General features: G+C 40.9%; 1 protein-coding gene across 3 annotated transcripts in view; it reads left to right on the top strand.

Moving 5' to 3' along the window:
* EXPH5 (exophilin 5) overlaps positions 1-25,710 on the top strand; it is a 74,976-nt gene that overhangs the window by 2,309 nt on the left and 46,957 nt on the right. Inside the window, exon 1 of one of the 3 annotated variants that reach the window (XM_033410154.2) lies at positions 18,258-22,710. The exons of the other annotated variants lie outside the window; for them this stretch is intronic. The gene's annotated coding sequence lies outside the window, so the exon portion shown is untranslated. Of the gene's footprint in view, positions 1-18,257; positions 22,711-25,710 lie in introns of those variants that run through there. 3 annotated transcript variants of the gene reach the window in all.

The following is a 25,710-nucleotide window of genomic DNA, read 5'->3' as shown; positions in this document are numbered from 1 at the left end:
CAGATACTGGCATGCAGAAAAGTCCTGAGATGACATGCCAACTTAGCTCTTCTGTTCATTTTTGATCATCGTATTTTCCTAATCAAGTCAAGACACGTGACTTATAAATCAAGAGTATTATTTGAGAAAAAATACAACAGTGCTAAGAGACTCTCAGAGGTCTTTTTACTATACTGAGAAACAGTCTTCAGATCTCTTAATTAGGACAAAAAGGGAAGGCACTGGCCTCCCTGGTGGCGCAGTGGTTGAGAGTCCACCTGCTGATGCAGGGGACACGGGTTCGTGCCCCGGTCCGGGAAGATCCCACATGCCGCGGAGCGGCTGGGCCCGTGAGCCATGGCCGCTGAGCCTGAGCCTCTGGAGCCTGTGCTCCGCAGCGGGAGAGGCCACAACAGTGAGAGGCCCGCGTACCAAAAAAAAAAAAAAAAAAAAAAAGGGAAGGGACTAAATGCAGAAGCTTGGAAGGTTTGCTGGTTAGGGCCTATCTGTGATAGGCTTGAGCTGTCTACAAGACAACTAAGAAGAAGTATCCTACAGTTAGAAATATAGAACTACAGTATCATGCAAGGCCAGAGGTGTCCAGAGGTGGATGTTAATGGCACAGAACTAGTTGAGTTCACCATGCAGGAGACCATAGCCCCACCTGTAGAAATGAGCTTCCCCCGATCTTCCTTCATCAGTACCAGAACTCTTTGGCCCCAGCTTACTGGGAAAGTATTCACATTAAATATTATAATGTTTCCAATATATGAAGAGTTTATTCAGATTTTTAAGAAAAACACCAAGATTCAAACTGATGAATAAGCAAAGATAGAAAGAAATCATTCACACTAGAAGATATCAAAACAGTAAACAAAACATATGGGAAAACGTTCACCCTAACAGTAAAAAAAAAATAAAAAAAAAAATCAAAGTAACCTCAAGATATACTGCACCTTTAAAAATAACTAAAAAGACTTGGTGAGGGTTGAAGTGAAATGGATAGATTCTGTATATTGTTAGTGGTATTGTAAGTTGAATATCATCCTTTTGGTGAACAATACTGCAACACCTGTGAAGATATGACTTGCCCTTGACCCAGTTATCCAATTCTTGAATGTTACTCATTAGTCAGAGATTGAGGTGGAGAAAATGACCACACCAACATTTATTAAGTGCTGCCTTTTTAAGTAATAATAGTAATTACTGTGATAATAATAATTGCTAACATTTATTGGTCCCTTACTGTATACTAGGCACTGTATTAAACATGTTGTATATTTTTAATTTAATCCTCTCAATAACCTCGTTAGGTACACACTTTAATTTCCATTCCACAGAGAAGGAAACAGCTTAAAAATGTTGAGTATCTTGTTCAAGTTAAGCAGCAGAGCTAGAATTCAAATCCAGATCCATCTCAAAATTATTTTACCCATCAGCATTGACTAATCATCACAACCATCCCTTGGGGTGAGTATTATTAATGACTTTGTACAGAAGAGAAACTGAAATTTAGCAAGGTTAAGGAACTTGCCCAAGGTCACACAGCTCGTAAGTGGCAGAACTAGAATTTGAACCCAAATCTATCTGGCTCTAAAAACCTGTATTCTTTCCACTATACCATATTTTTCCCTGAGGAAACAATTTAGTAGAGGAAAAACAAGACATATACTCTCAGATATTGCAGTGTTACCTATAATAGCAAAATAGTGGAAAATTTCAAATCTAAGTAAAAGTCCAGTCATTACAAAGGACAATTATGAAGACATCATTATGTCCCATCCAATATGATATTTTAGTTCTATATTTCTGACTACCTTGGTTTTGTAGACACCTCAAGCTTGTCATGGATGCAGCTGTGGAAAAATGTGTACGAGGCACTGTTCTGTGAAAAAGCAGAACACAAAATAGTGCTTATGTTATTATTTCAGTTTCTTCTGGACATCTGGGCATGTGCATAGCAACTAGAAGAAAATAGCAAAAATCTGTGCTTCTCCTTTCCGTGAATCTCTAGGGCCTGCTGCAGCTCTTGGCCCATGGTGAACAGTCAGTAAATGTTTGCTGAAAGGCATGGGCTTGCCCTGACAGCTGGGGGCTGGGCTCTCCTGCCCTCAAACCCAACACTGCCAAGATGGGATATCAGACCTGGGGGTAAGGATGCTTGGTAGTCTGGGCAGGAATGCCGGACACATGCTTCCTCCTAAGGCTCTGGGAAGGCAGATGAGGGGAAAGATGTAGGATTTCATGGCTAAGAGGAGAGGGAGACCTGGGTCACAAAGGTTTCTGTCTGTATAGGCCCCCTATAAATACTTGATGAAGGAATTAATGGTCTGCACTGGCTGGAGTCAGAGGCTTCTGCTGTCCCAACTTCTCTTCCCATTTCTCAGTCTGTTTGTTTCACCTTCTTCTCATCCCTCAATACCCTCTGCCCAGTTACATGGGATTTCTCCCTCCTTTGAACCCTGTAATGGACTATAATCACTCTGTTACATTTATCCTCTTCTGTCCTGTCAGTCTGGGATCTGAGCTACAGAAATTCTCTGAGAGCCAGTTAAAGAAATGGAAATACTTAAATTATAATCTGTCAGTTACGCTTCTTTTTGGATTGTGGAAAGGATTTTGCCTGGAAGTATTCACTTGGTCGTGACTTTTTAAGCCATGTACAGTCTGTGGTTTTAGCTACAGTGAAGAAAAATGGCTGAGAGTTTGAATCACGATTGGCGGGTGAAAAATTTCCCCTTACTACTTCTATCACATCTTGGAGGAAATATATATGTGTGTGTGTATACATATATATACACAAATACTATAGATGATAGATAGATAGATAGATAGATGGAATAAAATCTGAAAAGCATCTTACTTTTTACAAGTCTTTGAAAAACACAACTACCTACCTATAACCCCCACCACCCCCATCTCATAAGTGTGACTGAAATAGAAAGTACCAAGAGATTATTTCAACTAGTCAAGCTCACAGAAGAGATATCAATAAATCAAAACAGTTTATTTTTCCTATTGCAGAAAACTTATAAAGTATAAGATGTTACAGCACCAGGTGTACTTAAGTTGAAAATGGCATGTCTAGATTTAGACTATCTTTGCTCAGTGGCAAGATTGCAGCCCAGGAGAGTTTTCTAGAACTTAGCTGTTTCGATTGATTTACACTAGTGTACTTGAGCTGTGCCTCAGTCCTGAGGGGGACTGTGCATATCAAAGTAGTGAAGTGATCCGTAGCTGGTGGAAACTGCAACATCCTGCGGAGATTAAAAACAAGATACACAAGTCTCCTGTCTCTCATAGGCTTTCTGCCTGCCCTCTCCTCTTCCAGCTGGTGAAATTTGCCTCTGGCTAGGATAGACTTTCAAGAAACTTTGGATGCTTATTTATTGGGCATCTACTCTGTGCCAGACACTGTGTTGGCCCTGAGGATACAGCAAAGAAATTCTGCCCCAAATGGCTTTAGTCTATGAAAGTTTTTGGTTGGTGGTTAAGTCCTCTAAGATGAAGACTTCGTACAAATGTAGCTTGCCCTCATGGAGCCCTGCGTGGCTGGGGAAGGGACTGTGAGAACTGCCTGGAGGTCACAAGAGTGCCCTATAGGCTGGAGTGTTCTGATAATATAACAAGGAATGGGATCAGTATCATGGATCTCTGAGGCGTCTGCACTTTTCAGTAACATCCAATTTAGTTAATTCCTTTAAACTGAGGGGAGAGCTTTCTCTCAGACAAATTCTCCCGGCTAGTTACTCCTTGGATTGGTCTCCAAGGAGACCAAAAACAGATCAGCACATACACAGTGAGTCAGTACAGCCTTGGCACCTGGGAAGGGAATCATCATCAAAGGAGAACCAGCATTGGTGTCCCAGGAAGGGAGGCATTTAATCTTTACTTTTAACATGGACATTCTTTACTTCTGGTCACTGTGCCCTTTTCTTTAATAATTAAAGCAGATGTACAATGTATGTACACACAGGCTGTTTTAGTTAGCACAAAATTCAAGTTTACTCATGTATAAGCCAGAATGACTTCCCTGTACCTCAATATGTGAAATTTTCTTTTATTGCTGTTTTTTTTTTAAAAAAGCGTATATGTATTTTGTAAGGATATACTGTAAACTATTAAGATGGTTATCTCTTGGATGTGATATTTAAAGGAACTCTAACCATTTTACTATTATTTTATTCCTTAAAATTATCACGGATTATTTTTTAATGATTATTTCTTTTGATAATAAAGAAATGCAAAATAACTCTTTTTCCTTCATAAATATAACTTTTAAAATATTTGTCTTAAAAATATCTGAATATTTTTCTGCCCTTTTCTTTATAATGTTTTATACATTTTGTAATGTTAATGTATTTATGGGTAAGTTGGTTTCTCTGCATCAATCTCAAGTTCTTTGTGGTCAAGGATTATCTTAGGGATGGAGAGCCTCACACACCTAGTAGGTACTCAGTTCCTAATTAAGTGGACTTTAACTTACTTCTGTGAGGGAGTACAAAGTGAGGGAAGGATAGATCTGGGGAAACCATATGAAGGACAAAGAAGGTCAGATTAAGGTTAATCAGAAAATATTCTTCTTCCTGTTAGCACATTTGGGTTTTAAAACTGAGAACGAGTTGGCTAAGAGCCTTGCTAAAGCAATTCAGGTCCGTTTTTCTGCAGTTAGTTACTGCACAGGCCATAATATTGAGGGTCTAGGTTCACTTCACTCTCCTGCTCAGGAATATTTCCTTATTGGCGTTGCCAATAGCCCTAATTAAAGGCTGTACTCAAAATATCAACTTGGCATACCACAGGAGCCAGCTTCCTCATTCCTCTGTGTGTTAGACTTTCTAATGATGAAAGAGGAAATCAGGGGCTACAGTGACCACCAAACTCCCCACTTCCCAAAGAAAAGTTGTGGTGTTTTATATTTATATCAAGTTTGCCTTGGTTTCAATTTTAAAACAATGCATTTAATGGTAGTTGAAGGAGGGAAGGGTCTGATCTGGTGTGGGGAGAGAGTAACCTGGCAACCACTGCTCTGTTCTTCAGATCTGCTGAAAAGATCTGTCCTCCAGGTATCAAGAAGGGCCATGCTCCCTCTGAAGGCACTTGGGAAGAATCTGTTCCAGGCCTCTCCTAACTTCTGGTAGTTCCTGGGGTGGTGGCAGTGTAACTCCAGTCTTCACATGGCATTCTCCCTGTGTGCATGTCTGCCTCTGCTGTCCAAATTTTGCCCTTTCCATAAGGACACCAATCATACTGAACTAGAGCCCACCCTAATGACCTCATTTTATCTTGATTACCTTTGTAAAGACCCTATCGCCAAAAAAGGTCATGTTCTGAGGTACGAGGGGTTAGGACTCCAACATATCTTTTTTGGAGGACACAATTTAATACATAACAGTAAGGCTGGTTCAATGTTTTTAAATAAATTACTGTAAACCACTGTATCAACAGTCTAAAGAAGAAAAACACATGATCATATCAGTTGATGCAGAAAAAGCCAAGATAAAACCTCTTGGCAAGGAAGAAATAGAACCTAATAAAAGGTATCTACAAAAAACTTACAGCTAACATCATATCTAATGGTGAAAGACTGCTTTTCCTTTAAGATTGAGAACAAGACAAGGATGTACAATCAATCCTTCCGTTCCTATTTAACATCATACTTGAGGTCCTAGCAAGGCAAAGAAATGAAAGGTATACATATCAGAAAGGAAGAAATAAAACTCACTATTTGCAGATGACATGATTGTCTACAAAGAAAATCTCCCCAAAAACCTATCAAAAAAATCCTAGAACTAATAAGTGAATTTAGCAAGGTGGTAGAATACAAGATTAATACACAAAAATCTACTGTGTTTCCATATAATAACAATGAACAGTTAAAAATCTAATTTTTAAAAAATTTTATGAAAAAGCAAAGGAACTGAGTAGACAAAACAATTTGAAAAAAAGAAGAAAATTGAAAGAATCACACTACTTGATTTTAAGACTTACTATAACATCACAGTAATCAAGCTATCATAGTAGTTGTGAAGGGAAAAACATATAGTTTGATGGAACAGAATGTAGTCCAGAAATAGACCCCCAAAATATAGCCAATTGATTTTTTTACAAAGGTATGAAAGCAGTTCAATGAAGGATAGTCTTTTCAACAAAACGTGTTGGGATATTTGGGCACAAGGCTAGAAACATTTTCATCACCCCAAAATTAAACATTAAATAGTTACTCTTCGAAAGACAGATACCATATTATATCACTTATATGTGGAATGTAAAATTTGACACAAATGAACTTATCTATGAAACAGAAACAGACTCACAGACATAGAGAACAGACTTGTGGTTGGTTGCCAAGAGGGAGGGGGTGGGGGAGGGATGGATTGGGAGTTTGATATTAGCAGATGCAAACTATTATATATAGAATGGATAAACAAGGTCCTACTGTATAGCACAGGCAACTATATTCAATATCCTGTGATAAACCATAATGAAAAAATATGAAAAAGAATATATATGTGTGTGTATGTATATATATATATAACTGAATCACTTTGCTGTACAGCAGAAATTAACCCAACACTGTAAATCTACTCTACTTCAATAAAATAAATTTTTTTAAAAGTTACTCTTCATTCCTGCCTCCCTCCAATGCTGGCAACCACCAATCAGCTTTCTGTCTATATGTATCTACCTATTCTGAATATTTCATATAAATGGAACCTTTCATATAATACATAACCTTTTGTGTCTGCTTTACTTAGCATAATGTTTTGAGGTTTATCTACTTTGTAGCATGTGTCTGTACTTCATTCTTTTTTATGACTGAATGATATTGCATTGTATGTACATACCACAATTTGTTTATCCATTCTTCATAAACATTTGGGTTGTTTCCACCTTTTGGCTATTGTGAATAGTGTTGCTATGAATATTTATCTACAAGGGTTTTGAGTACCTGTTCCCAGTTCTTTGGGGTATATACCCAAGAGTGGAATTACTGTGACATTTGGTAATTCTGGGTTTAACTTTCTAGGAATCATCAAAACTGTTTTCATCCACACTCACTTTCATATAATTGTGACTGTACTGTGTATATTTTTGTTTGCGTAATATCTGACATAAAAATAACCCCTTCAAATTAAAGACTCTTAGTCAACATTATTTTTTGTGGCTGCATACTATTCTGCTATATGCATTTTATAATTTAATTAATCATTCCAGTATTTTAGGTTCTTCAGTTTTCTCTTATTCTTTTTGTTTCTCATTGCTATTGTTAACGAGTCCAAGCTCATACTGCTTGCTGCACTACAGGCCAATAAATTGAGAGACAAGTTGTTGGGGCAAGGAATAGTGACTTTATTTGGAAAGCCAGCAGACCAGGAAGAGGTGGACTAGTGTCCCAAAGAACCATCTCACCCAAGTTAGAATTCAGCCTTCTTTTATACTAAAAGGGGAGGGGATGTGGCTGGTTGTTGCAAACTTCTTGGTGCCAGAATTCTTTGTTCTTGCAACTGTCCATTTAGGTCTGGTCACGATGTTCTTGAGAATGGGCTATCCTGTATATTTCAGGCTCTAGGCAACATTCTTGTACAAAAGGTTCAGAACCAGCATGACTAAGCACTGGCAACAGAGCACACAGGTTAGAGCTAAAGGAATAGATTCAATATGGAGTCAGGTTTGTTCTTCTCTGTTACACTATGTTAAATAACACCAGGACAAACATTTGTGCTTACATCCTTAATTCAATTTAAACTGTGTCCCTAAGGTAAATTCCACAATGTAGAATCATTATTTTATAATATAAATACTTGCTAAATTCATGATACCTGTTACCAACTTGCTCTTCAAAAATGTTCTACCGAACACTGACTTGACTTGCAGCGGAAAGCCTCCTATTTTACCATACCCTTCCCAGCCCTGGATCGTATTATTATTATTATTATGTTTAATCTTTGCTAATTTTGTAGGCTAAAATATTCTTATAATAGATTTATCAATAATTTCTGACACTGTGGTTATAATAAATTTGAACTTTTTTCATATGTTTACTATTTATTTACATTTCATGATTTATGAATTCTCTCTTTATACCTTTGCCCATTTATATTTCAGAATTTATATTCAGAATGCTTGTTGTCACAAATAACAGATCTAATCATGGCTTTAATGACTTGGGAATAAAGTTTTCTGACATAAACAAGATATCTAGAAGTAGGCGACTGCTAGCTGGTTTAGTGGTTTAGGATGTCAGGTTGGTGTCTTTGCAATGAAAAATGGCTGCAACTGCTCCAAACATTACATCCATGTTCAAGGCAGGGAGAGAGGGGATAGGGTGGAGCCAACTGCATCTGTCCCCTTTATTATGAAAGTAAAAGCTTTGCCAAATGCTATCCCAGCACACTTCCCCTTATGTCTCATTGACCAGAACCAGGTCATAAAGCCACCCTTTGCTGCAAGGGAATTGAGAAATCAAGTAATAGGATTTAAATGTTAGGCTTAAATCATTCGTGATCCATCCCCGGGGGCTGCACACTTTGCTGCCCACAGCAAAACCAAAAAGGAGGGGAACTAGGGGGAACGGATTCTAGAAGGCAAAGAGCACTATCTGACACAGAGTCTCAGTGTGTTTTGGGTTTTTTACTGCTTTATATATTTCTCTATACATTAAGGAAATTGACTTTTATCCTACTTATTACAAATATATTTCCCAGATTTCAGTTTGCACTTAACTGCTATTTATCTGAGAAAAGGCTTTTTTTTTCCTATTTATATAATGTACTAAGTTTAAATTTTTTTGTTTGTTTTTTAGATTAAAAAGTTCTTCCATTTAGAAATTAGATCGACATTTACCTCTAGTTTTTAAAATCTTTTTGAAAATTTAACTTTTTAATTGATCAGATATGTATTTTACCTATAAGGTAGGTTAATTATATAAATTGATTTTTTTCCCAAATAACTAGCAAATTGTCCTGGTACCACTTATTTCCATCTACTTCTAGGGCCCATGGTTATTCCTTTTAGAGAAAGGACTATGGGACAAAAAAACAATATCAACAACAGCAAAGAATTGATGAGGCAAATGCTGCAACATCAGCTTTCATGAAACCTAAGAAGGAAATTGCAGGGAAAAGGCTTTAGTACTGAGAAGTGTGATTGTTTGTTATACCTTTATCAGTGCACATAGTTAATGGATCGTGTTTCAGTTTCCTTCCTCTTTCCATTTTCTATGACAGGTAGCAAACCTAATTGAGAGTAGACCTCAATTATCTCATCCTGAGATATCCATCAAGTGACCTGGTTGTCATTTAGATCTGGTTCTTTTCCTAGTCAAACAAATACCTTATTAGGGGGGTATAAGTTTTTAACTTACAACAAAATTAATTTGCTTTAAAAGCATAAGTGATTAACAGGATTACTAGACAAACAAGCAAACAAAATTAAAATCACATATGTTTTGAGTTTAATGTTTACCATTCACAGGGGAACAGGTAAAACTCTTCAGGAGATCATTGCTTATCACTCAGGGTCACACCAGGAAAACAGAAACTACTGGGTATTTAAAACAGAGTGTAGTGCCGTGAATTGGTTAGTTACATGGTGATAAAAAAAGGGAGAGAAACCAATCAGGGGACAGTGAGGCTGACCAGAGATTGGCAGCTGCAGGGAGCCTGGAGGCAGTGGTGCACTGATAACTGGTACTCCTAGAGAAAAAGCCTTGATTTGTAGCATTGGCTAATTTCAAGCTAGAAACAGTTTAACAAACAGCTTGTAAAATTCCTGAATATTTACAATCTGCTCTTGTAAACCAGTACAAGCCAGCTGTAGCACACCACTGGTTAGAGAGGAAAAGGGAGCAGGTGGTGTTAGCCAAGCCCTACAGGTTAGGGTCCCCCATGAGAAACTGGGACCATGGCAGGCCTGTCTGGGGATTTGGAGACGTGGGAGAGACAGTCACTGCCAGAAGTTCTGCATGAGGCAGAGAGAGGGAAGAGGAGAAATACCCTGACTTTTCCCTTCCAGCCCTCCAGTCTTTTGCCAGTGTCTGGCTGAAGCCAGCTGGAAGCATCTAACTGGTAGTGAGAGCCTGGGAAATGCAGCTTACAGGGGTGCTGCACAGAGCAGAGTGGGGAAGGGACAGTTTCTTGTCCTCTTTTCCCTTCCATCCCTGTTGTTTTCTTCTGTCGTCCTTTAGATTCTACTTTTTCTCACTGCCCAGTCTTACATTGCTAAGGCTTTGCTTCCCTGCCAGAAAATTGTCTTGAGTTTTCTTTCCAGTTATCCTATACTTATTGTTCCTGCTCACTCTGCTCTTTTACAGTTTCTGTCTCTTGCTTCAGCACCTTTTGGGAGTGGCCCTATTCTGCTCTTGCTTCTCTGTGCTGCTGCTTCTCCCCACCTTTCTGGATATTCTTCCTATGCCATGGTCAGCCTCCAACATGCTCAGGTTAGTCAGGGTCTTTGGGTGGAGAGGAAGAGTCTCACTCAGGACACTTTAGATGGAGAGGGCTTTGCAGAAAGGTTACCTGTGGACTGAATCTGGAATTTGAAGGACTTGGGAAACCAAGACAACTCTAGGGACCAGCTACTCTGCTTGCCTGGCACAGCCCACACTGTTCTTCTCCTAGGATGCCTTTGATTCCCTCACTTCATGCTGCGGCATATTTCAACTGGCTGACTCTTTATACATTCTCTGGTCTGATTCTGGTGCTCATGGCCATCATGCCAGGTCACCTGATGCCTCTCTAGCCAGCCTGTGAATGGGCTGCCCCAGGATAAGGCATCCAATCTGTAGCACCTCCTAGGGAAAACTTATTGCTGGATATTCTAAGTGGGGGCCGTAGACCATCCAGTTCAGCTCAAGATGATATAATATTGACTTGGCAGGCACTGAGATTCACCTGTCCAGGAGGGGGTTGCACTTGGGTTCTTTGTACTCACACTGTCTCTCCTTTCTGTATGCCTACCTGTGCACTAAGATACATTTGATGTGTCTGCTTGGCTTCTGTGATGACAAGTCTTGGACTGCAGGCTCTGCAAAGACAGAGATTCTCAACCCTGGTTGAAATGACAACTACCTGAGGAACTCTCAAAATGCCCGATTCCATGCCCCACCCTGACACTCCAGCCAAATTGGTCTGTGATCAGGTTGGGCATGGGTGTTTTTTTAAAGCTCCCAGATGACCTAATATGCAGTAAGGGATCCCATCTTGGTTGCCTGGACATTGGATTGTGACTTCGCCTGTCACATCTTTCCTATAGGCCACTCCTTTACATGAGTTGAGGGACTGTTGATTTCTCAGGAAACCCTGTGATTTGGGAAGGGAAAGCCTAGAGTGCTAGTGAAGGACAGTCTGAGAGGAATATGCCTGACACAAATGTAGAAAGCCTTGTTTCTAGTACTTTCCCACTTCAGAATTTCTTGGCAGGATCAAAAAGACCTTCTGCCCCTGGAGCTGTGTAGTCCGACAACTGTAAAAATTGCTTTTCACTTTTTGTTGCTTTTATTTTGTTTTACTGCCCTCTTAGTGTGGTTACACATAAACACAAATGCTGTAATATCCAGGAGCTTATTACATCCTGGCTGTGAACTCGCTTCCTTGAACCAAATTCTAGTCATAGGTTCTTCACATTGGCTGTTGAGTGGTTATGTTCAACGTGAGGAAACAGGACATAGCTAAAGAAGGACAACATGGAAGCCCAAAGAGTTTCTGAAAGGGTAAAGCAGCCTGGTTTCACTACAAGTTGGTCAAAAGAAAGAGAAAGGAATTAGATGTCTTTCTTTGATGATTCTGTGATTATTCAGGAATATGTGATTGGTGACTTTTTAAATATATGCAGTACTTTAAAGCTTACCATGTTCACTGGATCCTCTCAAATATCCTTTAAAGTAGAAACAGCAGATATTATTTTCTTATTTTCCCAGATGAGATATTATTATCCTTATTTTTCTCTTTTCTCAAAATGCCTCAAGACCATAGTAACGCCCAAGGGTGGATGTGAGACTAGAACACAGGACTCTGGGCCCTGTGGCACTTGTGCAGCATGTCCTGTTGCTGTACGGGTGAACCGATCCAGACACTAAGCGATGGAGGTGTGTGGAAATGTGTGGATTCAAAGGGAAGTTAATACCTGAGCTTTAAGGGAGTTAAATAACAGTTGAGAGAATGTGTGAATTGTGATCATAGATTGCTATGATGTGTGTGGGTCAGCTTGGGACCCCTGTGATCTCCGTCAGCCTCACCCCTACAGCCACACCAGATAAACTCACAGTCTAGGTGAGACTCAAGTGCTGTCCGTGTGACACAGCTTCACAACAAGATCCCCTTTTTCTGAGGCCGACCACTTGCTGTTCTGCAGCCCCTCAGTGAGCTTCCCTGAGGTGCTGCTGTGATACAGGCAGGAGTGACCATGGGGCCAAGGAGTGGTGCAGATAGAATCCTCAAAGGCTCCTGGGGAGCCTGAGGAAAGTCCTAGGGGTCTTAAATAAATCCCCTAAAAAGGCAGCATTCTGATTTAAAATGCATCAGAGCCCAGATGGCAACAAAGGTTTTTCTTTTCTTTTCTTTTTTTTTTTACATCTTTATTGGAGTATAATTGCTTTACAATGGTGTGTTAGTTTCTGCTTTATAACAAATTGAATCAGTTATACATATACATATGTTCCTATATCTCTTCCCTCTTGCGTCTCCCTCGCTCCCACCTTCCCTATCCCACCCCTCCAGGCGGTCACAAAGCACCGAGCTGATCTCCCTGTGCTGTGCGGCTGCTTCCCACTAGCTATCTACCTTACATTTGGTAGTGTATATATGTCCATGCCTCTCTCTCGCTTTGTCACAGCTTACCCTTCCCCCTCCCCATGTCCTCAAGTCCATTCTCTAGTAGGTCTGTGTCCTTATTCCTGTCTTACCCCTAGGTTCTTCATGACATTTTTTTTCCTTAACTTCCATATATATGTGCTAGCATACAGTATTTATCTTTCTCTTTCTGACTTACTTCACTCTGTATGACAGACTCTAGGTCTATCCACCTCACTACAAATAGCTCAGTTTCGTTTCTTTTTATGGCTGACTAATATTCCATTATATATATATGTGCCACATCTTCTTTATCCATTCATCCGATGACGGACACTTAGGTTGTTTCCATCTCCAGGCTATTGTAAATAGAGCTGCAATGAACATTTTGGTACATGACTCTTTTTGAATTATGGTTTTCTCAGGGTATATGCCCAGTAGTGGGATTGCTGGGTCATATGGTAGTTCTATTTGTAGTTTTGTAAGGAACCTCCATACTGTTCTCCATAGTGGCTGTACCAATTCACATTCCCACCAGCAGTGCAAGAGTGTTCCCTTTTCTCCACACCTTCTCCAGCATTTATTGTTTCTAGATTTTTTGATGATGGCCATTCTAACTGGTGTGAGATGATATCTCATTGTAGTTTTGATTTGCATTTCTCTAATGATTAATGATGTTGAGCATTCTTTCATGTGTTTGTTGGCAGTCTGTATATCTTCTTTGGAGAAATGTCTATTTAGGTCCTCTGCCCCTTTTTAGATTGGGTTGTTTGTTTTCTTGTTATTGAGCTGCATGAGCTGCTTCTAAATTTTGGAGATTAATCCTTTGTCAGTTGCTTCATTTGCAAATATTTTCTCCCATTCTGAGGGTTGTCTTTTGGTCTTGTTTATGGTTTCCTTTGCTGTGCAAAAGCTTTGAAGTTTCATTAGGTCCCATTTGTTTATTTTTGTTTTTATTTCCATTTCTCTAGGAGGTGGGCCAAAAGGAGCTTTCTGTGATTTATGTATGTCATAGAGTGTTCTGCCTGTGTTTTCCTCTAAGAGTTTGATAGTTTCTGGCCTTACATTTAGGTCTTTAATCCATTTTGAGCTTATTTTTGTGTATGGTGTTAGGGAGTGATCTAATCTCATACTTTTACATGTACCTGTCCAGTTTTCCCAGCACCACTTATTGAAGAGGCTGTCCTTTCTCCACTGTACATTCCTGCCTCCCTTATCAAAGATAAGGTGACCATATGTGCGTGGGTTTATCTCTGGGTTTTCTATCCTGTTCCATTGATCTATTTTTCTGTTATTGTGCCAGTACTATACTGTCTTGATTACTGTAGCTTTGTAGTATAGTCTGAAGTCAGGGAGCCTGATTCCTCCAGCTCCGTTTTTCGTTCTCAAGATTGCTTTGGCTATTCGGGGTCTTTTGTGTTTCCATGCAAATTGTGAAATTTTTTGTTCTAGTTCTGTGAAAAATGCCAGTGGTAGTTTGATAGGGATCACATTGAATCTGTAGATTGCTTTGGGTAGTAGAGTCATTTTCACAATGTTGATTCTTCCAATCCAAGAATATGGTATATCTCTCCATCTATTTGTATCATTTTTAATTTCTTTCATCAGTGTCTTATAATTTTCTGCATACAGGTCTTTTATCTGCTAAGGTAGGTTTATTCCTAGATATTTTATTCTTTTTGTTGCAGTGGTAAATAGGAGTGTTTTCTTGATTTCACTTTCATAATTTTCATCATTAGTGTATAGGAATGCCAGAGATTTCTATGCATTAATTTTGTATCCTGCTACTTTACCAAATTCATTGATTAACGCTAGTAGTTTTCTGGTAGCATCTTTAGGATTCTCTATGTATAGCATCATGTCATCTGCAAACAGTGACAGCTTTACTTCTTCTTTTCCAATTTGTATTCCTTTTATTTCCTTTTCTTCTCTGATTGCTGTGGCTAAAACTTCCAAAACTATGTTGAATAAGAGTGGTGAGAGTGGGCAACCTTGTCTTCTTCCTGATCTTAGTGGGAATGGTTTCAGTTTTTCACCATTGAGGATGATGTTGGCTGTGGGTTTGTCATATATGACCTTTATTATGTTGAGGAAAGTTCCTTCTATGCCTACTTTCTGCAGGGTTTTTATCATAAATGGGTGTTGAATTTTGTTGAAAGCTTTCTCTGCATCTATTCAGATGATCATATGGTTTTTCTCCTTCAATTTGTTGATATGGTTTACCATGTTGATTGATTTGCGTATATTGAAGAATCCTTGCATTCCTGGAATAAACCCCACTTGATCATGGTGTATGATCCTTTTCATGTGCTGTTGGATTCTGTTTGCTAGTATTTTGTTGAGGATTTTTGCATCTATGTTCATCAGTGATATTGGCCTGTAGTTTTATTTCTTTGTGACATCCTTCTCTGATTTTGGTATCAAGGTGATGGTGGCCTCGTAGAATGAGTTTGGGAGTGTTCCTCCCTCTGCTATATTTTGGAAGAGTTTGAGACGGAGAGGTGTTAGCTCTTCTCTAAACGTTTGATAGAATTCGCCTGTGAAACCATCTGGTCCTGGGCTTTTGTTTGTTGGAAGATTCTTCGCCACAGTTTCAATTTCAGTGCTTGTGATTGGTATGTTGATTTTTTTCTATTTCTTCCTGATTCAGTCTTGGCACGTTGTGCATTTCTAAGAATTTTTCCATTTATTCCAGGTTGTCCATTTTATTGGCATAGAGTTGCTTGTAGTAATCTCTCATGATCTTTTGTATTTCTGCAGTGTCAGTTGTTACTTCTCCTTTTTCATATCTAATTCTATTGATTTGAGTCTCCTCCCTTTTTTTCTTGATGAGTCTGGCTAATGGTTTATCAATTTCGTTTATCTTCTCAAAGAACCAGCTTTTAGTTTTATGGATCTTTGCTATCATTTCCTTCATTTCTTTTTCATTTATTTCTGATCTGATTTTTATGATTTTTTTCCTTCTGCTAAATTTGGGGGTTTTTGTTCTTCTTTCTCTAATTGGTTTAGGTGCAAGGTTAGGTTGTTTATTCGAGATGTTTCCTGTTTCTTAAGGTAGGATTGTATTGCTATAAACTTCCCGCTTAGAACTGTTTTTGCCGCATCCCATAGGTTTTGGGCCGTCTTGTCTCCATTGTCATTTGTTTCTAGGTATTTTTTAATTTCCTCTTTGATTTCTTCAGTGATCACTTCGTTATTAAGTAGAGTCTTGTTTAGCCTCCATGTGTTTGTGTTTTTTACAGATCTTTTCCTGTAATTGATATCTAGTCTCATAGCATTGTGGTCGGAAAAGATACTTGATACAATTTCATTTCTTAAATTTACCAAGGCTTGACTTGTGACCCAAGTTATGATCTATCCTGGGGAATGTTCCACGAGCACTTGAGAAAAATGTGTATTCTGTTGTTTTTAGATGGAATGTCCTCTAAATATCAATTAAGTCCATTTTGTTTAATGTATCATTTAAAGTTTGTGTATCCTTATTTATTTTCATTTTGGATGATCTGTCCATTGTTGAAAGTGGGGTGCTAAAGTCCCCTACTATGAATGTGTTACTGTCGATTTCCCCTTTTATGGCTGTTAGTATTTGCCTTATGTATTGAGGTGCTCCTATGTTGGGTGCATAAATATTTACAATTGTTATATCTTCTTCTTGGATTCTTCCCTTGATCATTATGTAGTGTCCTTCTTTGTCTCTTATAATAGTCTTTATTTTAAAGTCTATTTTGTCTGATATGAGAATTGCTACTCCAGCTTTCTTTTGGTTTCCATTTGCATGGAATATCTTTTTCCATCCCCTCACTTTCAGTCTGTATGTGTCTCTAGGTCTGAAGTGGGTCTCTTGTAGACAGCATATATATGGATCTTGTTTTTGTATCCATTCAGCCAGTCTGTGTCTTTTGGTGGGAGCATTTAATTCATTTACATTTAAGGTAGTTATCGATATGTATGTTCCTATTCCCATTTTCTTAATTGTTTTGGGTTTGTTATTATAGGTCTTTTCCTTCGCTTGTGTTTCTTGCCTAGAGAAGATCCTTTAGCATTTGTTGTAAAGCTGGTTTGGTGGTGCTGACGTCTCTCAGCTTTTGCTTGTCTGTAAAGCTTTTAATTTCTCCATCAAATCTGAATGAGATCCTTGCTGGGTAGAGTAATCTTGGTTGCAGGTTTTTCTCCTTCATCACTTTAAATATGTCCTGCCGTTTCCTTCTGGCTTGCAGATTTTCTGCTGAAAGATCAGCTGTTAACCTTATGGGGATTCCCTTGTGTGTTATTTGTTGTTTTTCCCTTCCTGCTTTTAATATGTTTTATTTAATTTTTGACAGCTTGATTAATATGTGTCTTGGCGTATTTCCTGTATGGGGCTCTCTGTGCTCCCTGGACTTGATTAACTATTTCCTTTCCCATATTAGGGATGTTTTCAACTATAATCTTTTCAAATATTTTCACAGTCCCTTTCTTTTTCTCTTCTTCTTCTGGAACCCCTATAATTCGAATGTTGGTGCATTTAATGTTGTCTCACAGGTCTCTGAGACTGTCCTCAGTTCTTTTCATTCTTTTTTCTTTGTTCTGCTCTGCAGTAGTTATTTCAACTATTTTATCTTCCAGGTCACTTATCCGTTCTTCTGCCTCAGTTATTCTGCTATTGTTCCCATCTAGAGTATTTTTAATTTCATTTATTGTGTTGTTCATCGTTGCTTGTTTCCTCTTTAGTTCTTCTAGGTCCTTGTTAAATATTTCTTGCATTTTCTCTATTCTATTTCCAAGATTTTGGATATCTTTACTATCAGTATTCTGAATTCTTTTTCGGGTAAACTGCCTATTTCCTCTTCATTTGTTAGGTCTGGTGGGTTTTTATCTTGCTCCTTCATCTGCTGTGTGTTTTTCTGTCTTCTCATTTTGCTTATCTTACTGTGTTTGGGGTCTCCTTTTTGCAGGCTGCAGGTTCGTAGTTCCCGTTGTTTTTGGTGTCTGTCCCCAGTGGCTAAGTTTGGTTCAGTGGGTTGTGTAGGCTTCCTGGTGAAGGGGACTAGTGCCTGTGTTCTGGTGGATGATGCTGGATCTTGTCTTTCTGGTGGGCAGGTCCACGTCTGCTGGTGTGTTTTGGGGTGTCTGTGGACTTAATATGATTTTAGGCAGCCTCTCTGCTAATGGGTGGGGTTGTGTTCCTGTCTTGCTAGTTGTTTGGCATAGTGTGTCCAGCACTGTAGCTTGCTGGTTGTTGAGTGAAGCTGGGTACTGGTGTTGAGATGGAGATCTCTGGGAGATTTTCGCCGTTTGATATTATGTGGAGCTGGGAGGTCTCTTGTGGACCAGTGTCCTGAAGTTGGCTCACCCACCTCAGAGGCACAGCACTGAGTCCTGGCTGCAGCACCAAGAGCCTTTCATCCACACGGTTCAGAATAAAAGGGAGAAAAAGTAGAAAGATAGAATTAGTAGAAGTAGAAAGAAAGAAAGAAAGAGGAAGAAAGAAGGGAGGGAGGGAGGAAAGAAGGAGGGAAGGAAGGAAAAAAAGAAAGAAGATAAAGTAAAATAAAATAAAGTAAGATAAAATATAATAAAGTTATTAAACTAAAAAATAGTTATTAAGAAAAAAATTAACAACAACAAAAAAAAAGCGGACGGCTGGAACCCTAGGACAAATGGTGGAAGCAAAGCTATACAGACAAAATCTCACACAGAAGCATACACATACACACTCACAAAAAGAGGAAATGGGGAAAAAATCATAAATCTTGCTCGCAAAGTCCACCTCCTCAATTTGGGATGATTCGTTGTCTAAAGGAGGGAAGGAAGGAAGGAAAGAAAGAAGATAAAGTAAAATAAAATAAAGTTATTAAAATAAATAATTATTAAGAAAAAAATTAAAAAAAAAAAACGGACAGATAGAACCCTAGGACAAACGGTGAAAGCAAAGCTATACAGACAAAATCTCACACAGAATCATACACATACATACTCACAAAAAGAGGAAAAGGGAAAGAAATAATCCATCTTACTCCCAAAGTCCACCTCCTCAATTTGGGATGATTCGCTGTCTATTCATGTATTCCACAGATGCAGGGTACATCAAGTTGATTGTGGAGCTTTAATCCGCTGCTTCTGAGGCTGCTGGGAGAGATTTCTGTTTCTCTTCTTTGTTCTCACAGCTCCCAGGGGCTCAGCTTTGGATTTGGCCCCGTCTCTGCGTGTAGGTCGCTGGAGGGGGTCTGTTCTTTGCTCAGACAGGACAGGGTTAAAGGAGCAGCTGCTTCAGGGACTCTGGCTCACTCAGGCCGGGGGGAGGGAGGGGTGCAGCAGAGGCCGCCGTGACATTGCACCAGCCTGAGGCGCGCCGTGCGTTCTTCCGAGGAAGCTGTCCTTGGATCCCGGGACCCTGGCAGTGGCGGGCTGCACAGCCTCCCCGGAAGGGAGGTGTGGAGAGTGACCTGTGCTCGCACATAGGCTTCTTGGTGGCGGCAGCAGCAGCCTTAGCGTCTCATGCCCGTCTCTGGGGTCCGCGCTTTTAGCCGTGGCTCGCGCACGTCTCTGGAGCTCCTTTAAGCAGCGCTCTTAATCCCCTCTCCTCGCGCAGCAGGAAACAAAGAGGGAAGAAAAAGTCTCTTGCCTCTTCGGCAGCTCCAGACTTTTCCCCGGACTCCCTCCCGGCTAGCCGAGCTTCACTAACCCCCTGCAGGCTGTGTTCACACCGCCAACCCCAGTCCTCTCCCTGCGCTCCAACCGAAGCACAAGCCTCACCTCCCAGCCCCGCCCGCCCCGGCGGGTGAGCAGTCAAGTCTCTCGGGCTGGTGAGTGCCGGTCGGCAGCGATCCTCTGTGCGGGAACCTCTCCACTTTGCCCTCCGCACCCCTGTTGCTGTGGTCTCCTCCGCGGCTTCGAAGCTTCCCCCTCTGCCACCCACAGTCTCTGCCCGCGAAGGGGCTTCCTAGTGTGTGGAAACCTTTCCTCCTTCACAGCTCCCTCCCACTGGTGCGGGTCCCGTCCCTATTCTTTTGTCTCTGTTTATTCTTTTTTCATTTGCCCTACCCAGGTACGTGGGCACTTTCTTGCCTTTTGGGAGGTCTGAGGTCTTCTGCCAGCGTTCAGTAGCTGTTCTGTAGGAGTTGTTCCACGTGTAGATGTATTTCTGGTGTATCTGTGGGGAGGAAGGTGATCTCCACGTCTTACTCTTCCGCCATCTTCCCCTCGTCCCCCTCTTTTCATTATTAAGTGTTTAAACTGCAGAACCTTTTTGTGGCCTATTTTTAAGATATCTATCATGTATTTTATGTGTGGTCCTCTTCCTTTCTTCCAGATGCCATAAAGTAGATAAGCATGACTTTTGGATCATGCACACTTGAGGGCAGGTCTGAGTTGCTGAATCTCTGTGTTTGTACTTGAGCCTACACTTTGCAGTCCCCTTCAGGATCACCGAAGGCCAAAGGAGAACTCTGTCTGCTGAAAGTTGTCCCCGAAGTAGCTGGTGTTGGGTACTTCACTCCTCAGAGTAGAAAAATCACTGGGGCTTGCTGAGGGGACTGCTAACAATGGCCTTCCCTCTAGGGGAGTATGTCAGGAGGGTCTGGCCATCCCTCCACTTGGCCTGCTTGCTAGTGCCTCTTCTTCCTCAAGGACATCAGTTTCTTCCCTATTCTCAGCAACCCCCAACCTCACACCCCACCAAACATTCTTAGTTGTAGGTTAGGCTATAGCACCGCCTCCACCAAAGACAACAGGAAAGGCCAGTAAAGTAGGTCATGTCTGTCCACAGCTGTTTAATTACTTTGTCGCTGTCATCCAGGCAAAACTTTAAAAGGTTTATGAGTAACATATTCCCTCCAGGGTAGTTGTCTCCACCTTCAAAGTCACATGCACCACCCCTCACCTAGCTCTGCCTCACACCTCGTACGCCCAGTTCCCCTGAGCTCTGGCTCCAGCTGCTTCCCCAGCTTTTTTCACTTCCTCCATGTGTCAGCATGTAACCACTTGTTCCGGGCCTCCCAGATCCTTAAGCAGAGTTCAAGGGGAACAAAATGATATGTAAATGTGAATTTTTTTATTATAAACAATCTTCATGTGTCTAAAAGCCAACTAAGTGTTGTAAGTGTCACAGTTTCCAAACAGTGCTGCAAAATAATTACAGTTTTATCATCAAAGTGATTAAAATGTTTTTCTCTTCTTAGCTCATCTGAGCTTCATCTCTGAGGTACTATAGGCACTCCTAGGTGGCAACTCCTAAAGATGGAAGATTCTACACCTCCAGGGGCCTGGGTCTCTTCGGGAGGTAAGCCAGGTCCTCACTACTCCTTTGGCTTCCTTCCTGGGAGGTAGGTCATCATCAGGAGTTTTTTTTATTGTAGGTCAATCAACCGTCAAAGTTACGTGTTGGGGGTAGCATTGCAATTTCACCTCTTTCTCTTGGACCTGCCAGATATGACAAGCTTCTCCATTTGCAGCATTAAGGCAACTGTCTTGGGAACCTGTCACTGCCTCAGGACCCTCCTCACATCACCTCACAGCATCAGGGGTCAGAGTCGGGTACCTCTGTGTTCCTCTTGAGCATGAAAGCCCCATAGGGTAGATTTTTTTCCCAGTATATTGACTCAACAACACTTCTGTTAGGTATCAAACACTCATTTATTCACAGATGAGATCCTACCATGATCTTAGTACCAGAGATACTAAAATGCTCTCCACAATCTCTCAGTGTAGTGAAGGAGATGGATTTGAAAACAGTATATTCACTATAATGTGGCAGGTGATAAGGTAGTTGCACACAGGGACACAGAGATCATTTAACCCCATGTGTGGTCTCAGGGAAGACTTGCAGGAGGAGATAAGTCACAAAGATGTGAAAGACCCTGATGGAGTTGCAGCACCATTAGCAGTGGCTAGCACTGGAATACAGAGTGAGAGCCAATGACCTGCAAGAGACGGCTTGGTACAAACTGAGGGTGAGGAGGTGCCATTGAAATGCTTAGCAACAGAGTGACAGTGTCACATGTGCCTCTTAGGTAGATGGCTCTGTATGAAGGGTGAAGCCCAGATTAGAAGACAGATATGTTTAGGGGCCTTGACTAGGGATAAAGAGAAGGGGAAAGGTTCAAGAAATATTTGCACAGTTAAATTAGCAGGACTTAGTGGCTGATTGGCTGGAGGAGGAGGGGGAAGGAGTGTTCATATGAACTTAGGTTTCTGGCTTTGATGAGTTTTTGGTATTTGACCTACTGTTTACACTGAAACTGGTAGATGCAAGTGGACTCTACACTTTGTGAGTCCCGGGTGAGGTAATATATATGAATATTAAAGGACATCAATTCCTCCATCCATCAACTTCTAAACATTTAAAAATTACGTTATCTCTTGATGAATGTTATCTCTTAGCAGTTAAGTTCGTTTTAGGCCTGACACTGGGATTGGGGGTGAAGGGAGGAGTAAGCAGATTTCAAAGCAGAATTCTGACTAGGGAGATTGAAGCTTGTTCCCCAGCTCCAGGCGGCCTGGTAAAGGACATCTGGGGAGAAGCGGAAAGCAGCCACCTGACAGGAGAGGAGGGGACTGATTGGCCCACAGGAACCGCCTGCCAGAGGAAACTGCAGTGGGTTTCATTTCCTCCCTTTCAGCTCTGGACTTCTATCAGGAGCTTTATCTCTCTCCTATTATAAGCAAAAATAATTAAGACCAACTGATCATTAAAACACCTTTTCCCCCCTTCCAAAGAAAAAGCAAGACATTTCATTTCAAGTGGCTGTTTCCCTCTGAAGTGGCAGTGCAGCAGTACCCTTCTCTTCATTCCGGGCTCAGCAGAAGTGTATTTCACCTTCAGCAAGTGGGGGAATCCCCTCTTCTGTGTGCCCTGCCCACCAGCCTAGGGCATTGGGGATCTTGTCCAGAAGCTTGTCCAGAGTCACTGAAGAGAGAGGCAAAGCCATCATTCTACCTTGTGCTACTCAGCACCCATCAGGTAAGATGCTGTGCACCAGGATGAAGCCCCCGGCAAACCACTGGCCCTGGTATTTCAGAATTTGCCTGAATATGTTGAATGCATACCTCTAGGTTCAAAGCAGCAAGGCTGAGAATGGTATCTTCAGTAGGAACGATGATAAAGGAAAAAGGTACACCTTTCCAAGTTTAACATGATGGTAGAGTACTTAAATCCCAACATGTTTGGAGATCAAGATTAGTGATATTTTCATCTTTATTAAAATAAGAAATCATTGACAAATATTTTGAGGACCTACTATTTTTTTTATGGGCTATGCAAACTTCTTTGGTATATGCAAACTTCTATGGTAAATACAAAGTGCAGAACCCAAGAAATTTATAATCTATTTGGGTGGACAATTGAAAATTTAAATAATATTATAAGGTTACACATGACTAAGTACCTAATGGGTAGTACAGACAGTAGGATATTGGAATGTGAGTAAGATGGATGGTAGCTGAAATTATTAGGAAAGACTTCATAAAGAAACTGGCCCTGAAGGGTGGTTGGTTGTAGATAAGTGGAAGGTGGATAAGGGGAGAATGACTTCCAAGTATGGCTTGTTAACACTTCCATCGAATCAAGTTTATATAACACACTTATTGAATTTTAATTTCTAGTTAGAATATGTAAATCTTCAATTCAGGAAGGCTATTCATGTCAATACTGGGAACTAAAGTCCTAAGGAAAAGAGCTAGTGTTTATTTATTGTAGGAAAACTGCTGGCTTGCTGGAGCATTCCATCAACTGAATTGTTTCCCTCATCCTCCCCAGAGATCTATTCACCCTCGGTAACTTCTGCTAAATGTTCACTAATTTTTAGCAATCTTTCACATAGAGAATGAGATTTAGGCTAGCTGTTTATATTTTTTTCTGCAAATGATAAATAGCAGAGCAGCACAAAATCATTTTGATAAATAGAAATTCACTGTGTCTTAAAATGTTATGTGGCACTTTTCTCCATATCTCAGGCTTTCAGTTGAATCTGCTGAGTCAGGGAGCAGTCACCAGCTGTGTGAGTGATAGGCATGAGGCCACAAAAAGAAATCTTTGGCTTCCCCTCCAAGCCCTGTTCTTTACATAAGAGCATAGGAGCCTCCAGAAGACTTGCATGATCTTAGTGTTGAAATTTCTGTGTACCAAAGAATTGAGAGAATTTCAGAGTTTCTGGGATTCTTATTTATAACCCAATGACCAGGACAGTATTGAAAATATTAATGGATAATGGTTGACCTCCACGAGTAAATTTGGACGATTTCCCTTGATGCAAGGCCAGCAAATACAAACTTCCTATGACCATTTAAAATAAAACAAGAACAAAATGAAGTTCTTCACTCTCCTACTTCGCTTCCTTTGCTCAGATTACTCTCTGCCAATGATGGCCTGCATGCATCCCCCCTCTGTGCACGCATGCGCGCGCACACACACACACACACACACACACACACACACACACACACCCTGTACCTACTTTCCAAACCATTCCACCATTCACTGGGGATAAGCATCACTAGTGAGGAACAATGGTGGATTCAGACTCTGAGCTAACAAGGCTTATCTCCCTGTCTTTAAGACCCATCTTCAGGAATGTTTTCCCAGCCCGTAGCCAGAATTAATCTTAAAGCAGGAGTCTCGGTTTTCTTTTCTTTTCTTTTTTTTTTTTTCAACAGGAAAGCCTGTTTTTATTTTTACTGGAGGCTCAGGTGGCACATGACAGTTCATAAAATGGTTTCAGAGGTAGGGGGTAGTGGGGAAACAAAAATTAAACTGGGATGGGAAAGAAAAACAACCAGGAGGAGATAAGAGCTGGCTGTTTCCTTCTCAGCCTGATTTAGCGGAGGGAGTTAGTGCCTCTGAACAATAAGAATGGATCCCTTCCTTTAATCCTTGGTAAGGGAGAGAAAAAAAGCAAAAGACTGTTGCTTTGGCCCTCCTGAGTCTCAAGGAAAAAGGGGAAAAGCCAGTGTTTTGATGTCATGAATTGTGGGAAAGGGGGAAGGGAGGTGCTGGGTAGGATACAGGTCAGTTGGAAAAACTGGCAGATACCAGATGGTGGCTCTGGGTGTCCTTTGAGTTGGAATCACTCCAGTATGGTGGTTGGAGGGTCCCCACTGTTGATGGGGCTGAGGTCTCCGGGGCTGTGGGCTGCCTGGGTCCAGGGGGCTGCTGCCGTCTCTGCTGGATGTAGGGGCAGTTTTGTGGGCGCTGGGGCTCAGGCCGGGAACAGTCAGTGGGGCCTTGGCTGGGCTTGGTAAGAGTCTCGTTTTTCTATTATGTGATTGATATAGTAAGAAATATATATAGTTTAGGTATTCATCCGAGTTTCCTGGCACAGAACGTCTAAAGCCCTTAATATATCCTGAGTGGGAGGGGTAAGAGGAGTATCTTTTGTTATTCATTATAAGCCCCTTTCAACCACCTGAGTTTACATTAATGCGGTGACTCTTGGAGGATGGGGGCTGGTTGCCAGAGGAACCAATCATGTGATTAGAGGGCTGGAAATTTTAGCCACCCCCTAACTTCACCCCCGCCTTAATCACCAATGGCTGGTTATTTAATTAGTTATGCCTACATAATGAAGCCTCCATAAAAACAATAAACAACAAAGTTCAGAGAGCTTTTGAGTTGGTGAACAAGAATGCCTCTACGTGCCAAGAGGGTGGCATATCCTAAACTCCATGGGGACAGAAGCTCCTGTGCTCAGGACCCTTCTGGATCTTGTCATACATATCTCTTCATCTAGCTATTTATTTGTATCCTTTAAAATATCCTTTGTAATAAATTGGTAATAGTAAGTAAACTATTTACCTGGGTTCTGTGAACGGTTCTAATAAGTTGTCAACCCTGAAGAGGGGGTCATGGAAACCCCCAATTTACAGCCCGTCAGTCGAAGTCCTAGAAGTCTGGACTTGAGGTTGGTGTCTGAAGTGGAGTTAGTTTTGTGGGACTGAGCCCTTAACCTGCGGGGTCTGCACTAAC

Source organism: Orcinus orca, chromosome 8 (genome assembly GCF_937001465.1).
Source record: "Orcinus orca chromosome 8, mOrcOrc1.1, whole genome shotgun sequence".
NCBI classification, from domain to species: Eukaryota; Metazoa; Chordata; class Mammalia; order Artiodactyla; family Delphinidae; genus Orcinus; species Orcinus orca.
The sequence above is the reverse complement of the archived record's forward strand: the minus strand, read 5'-3'. Positions and strand labels throughout refer to the sequence as shown.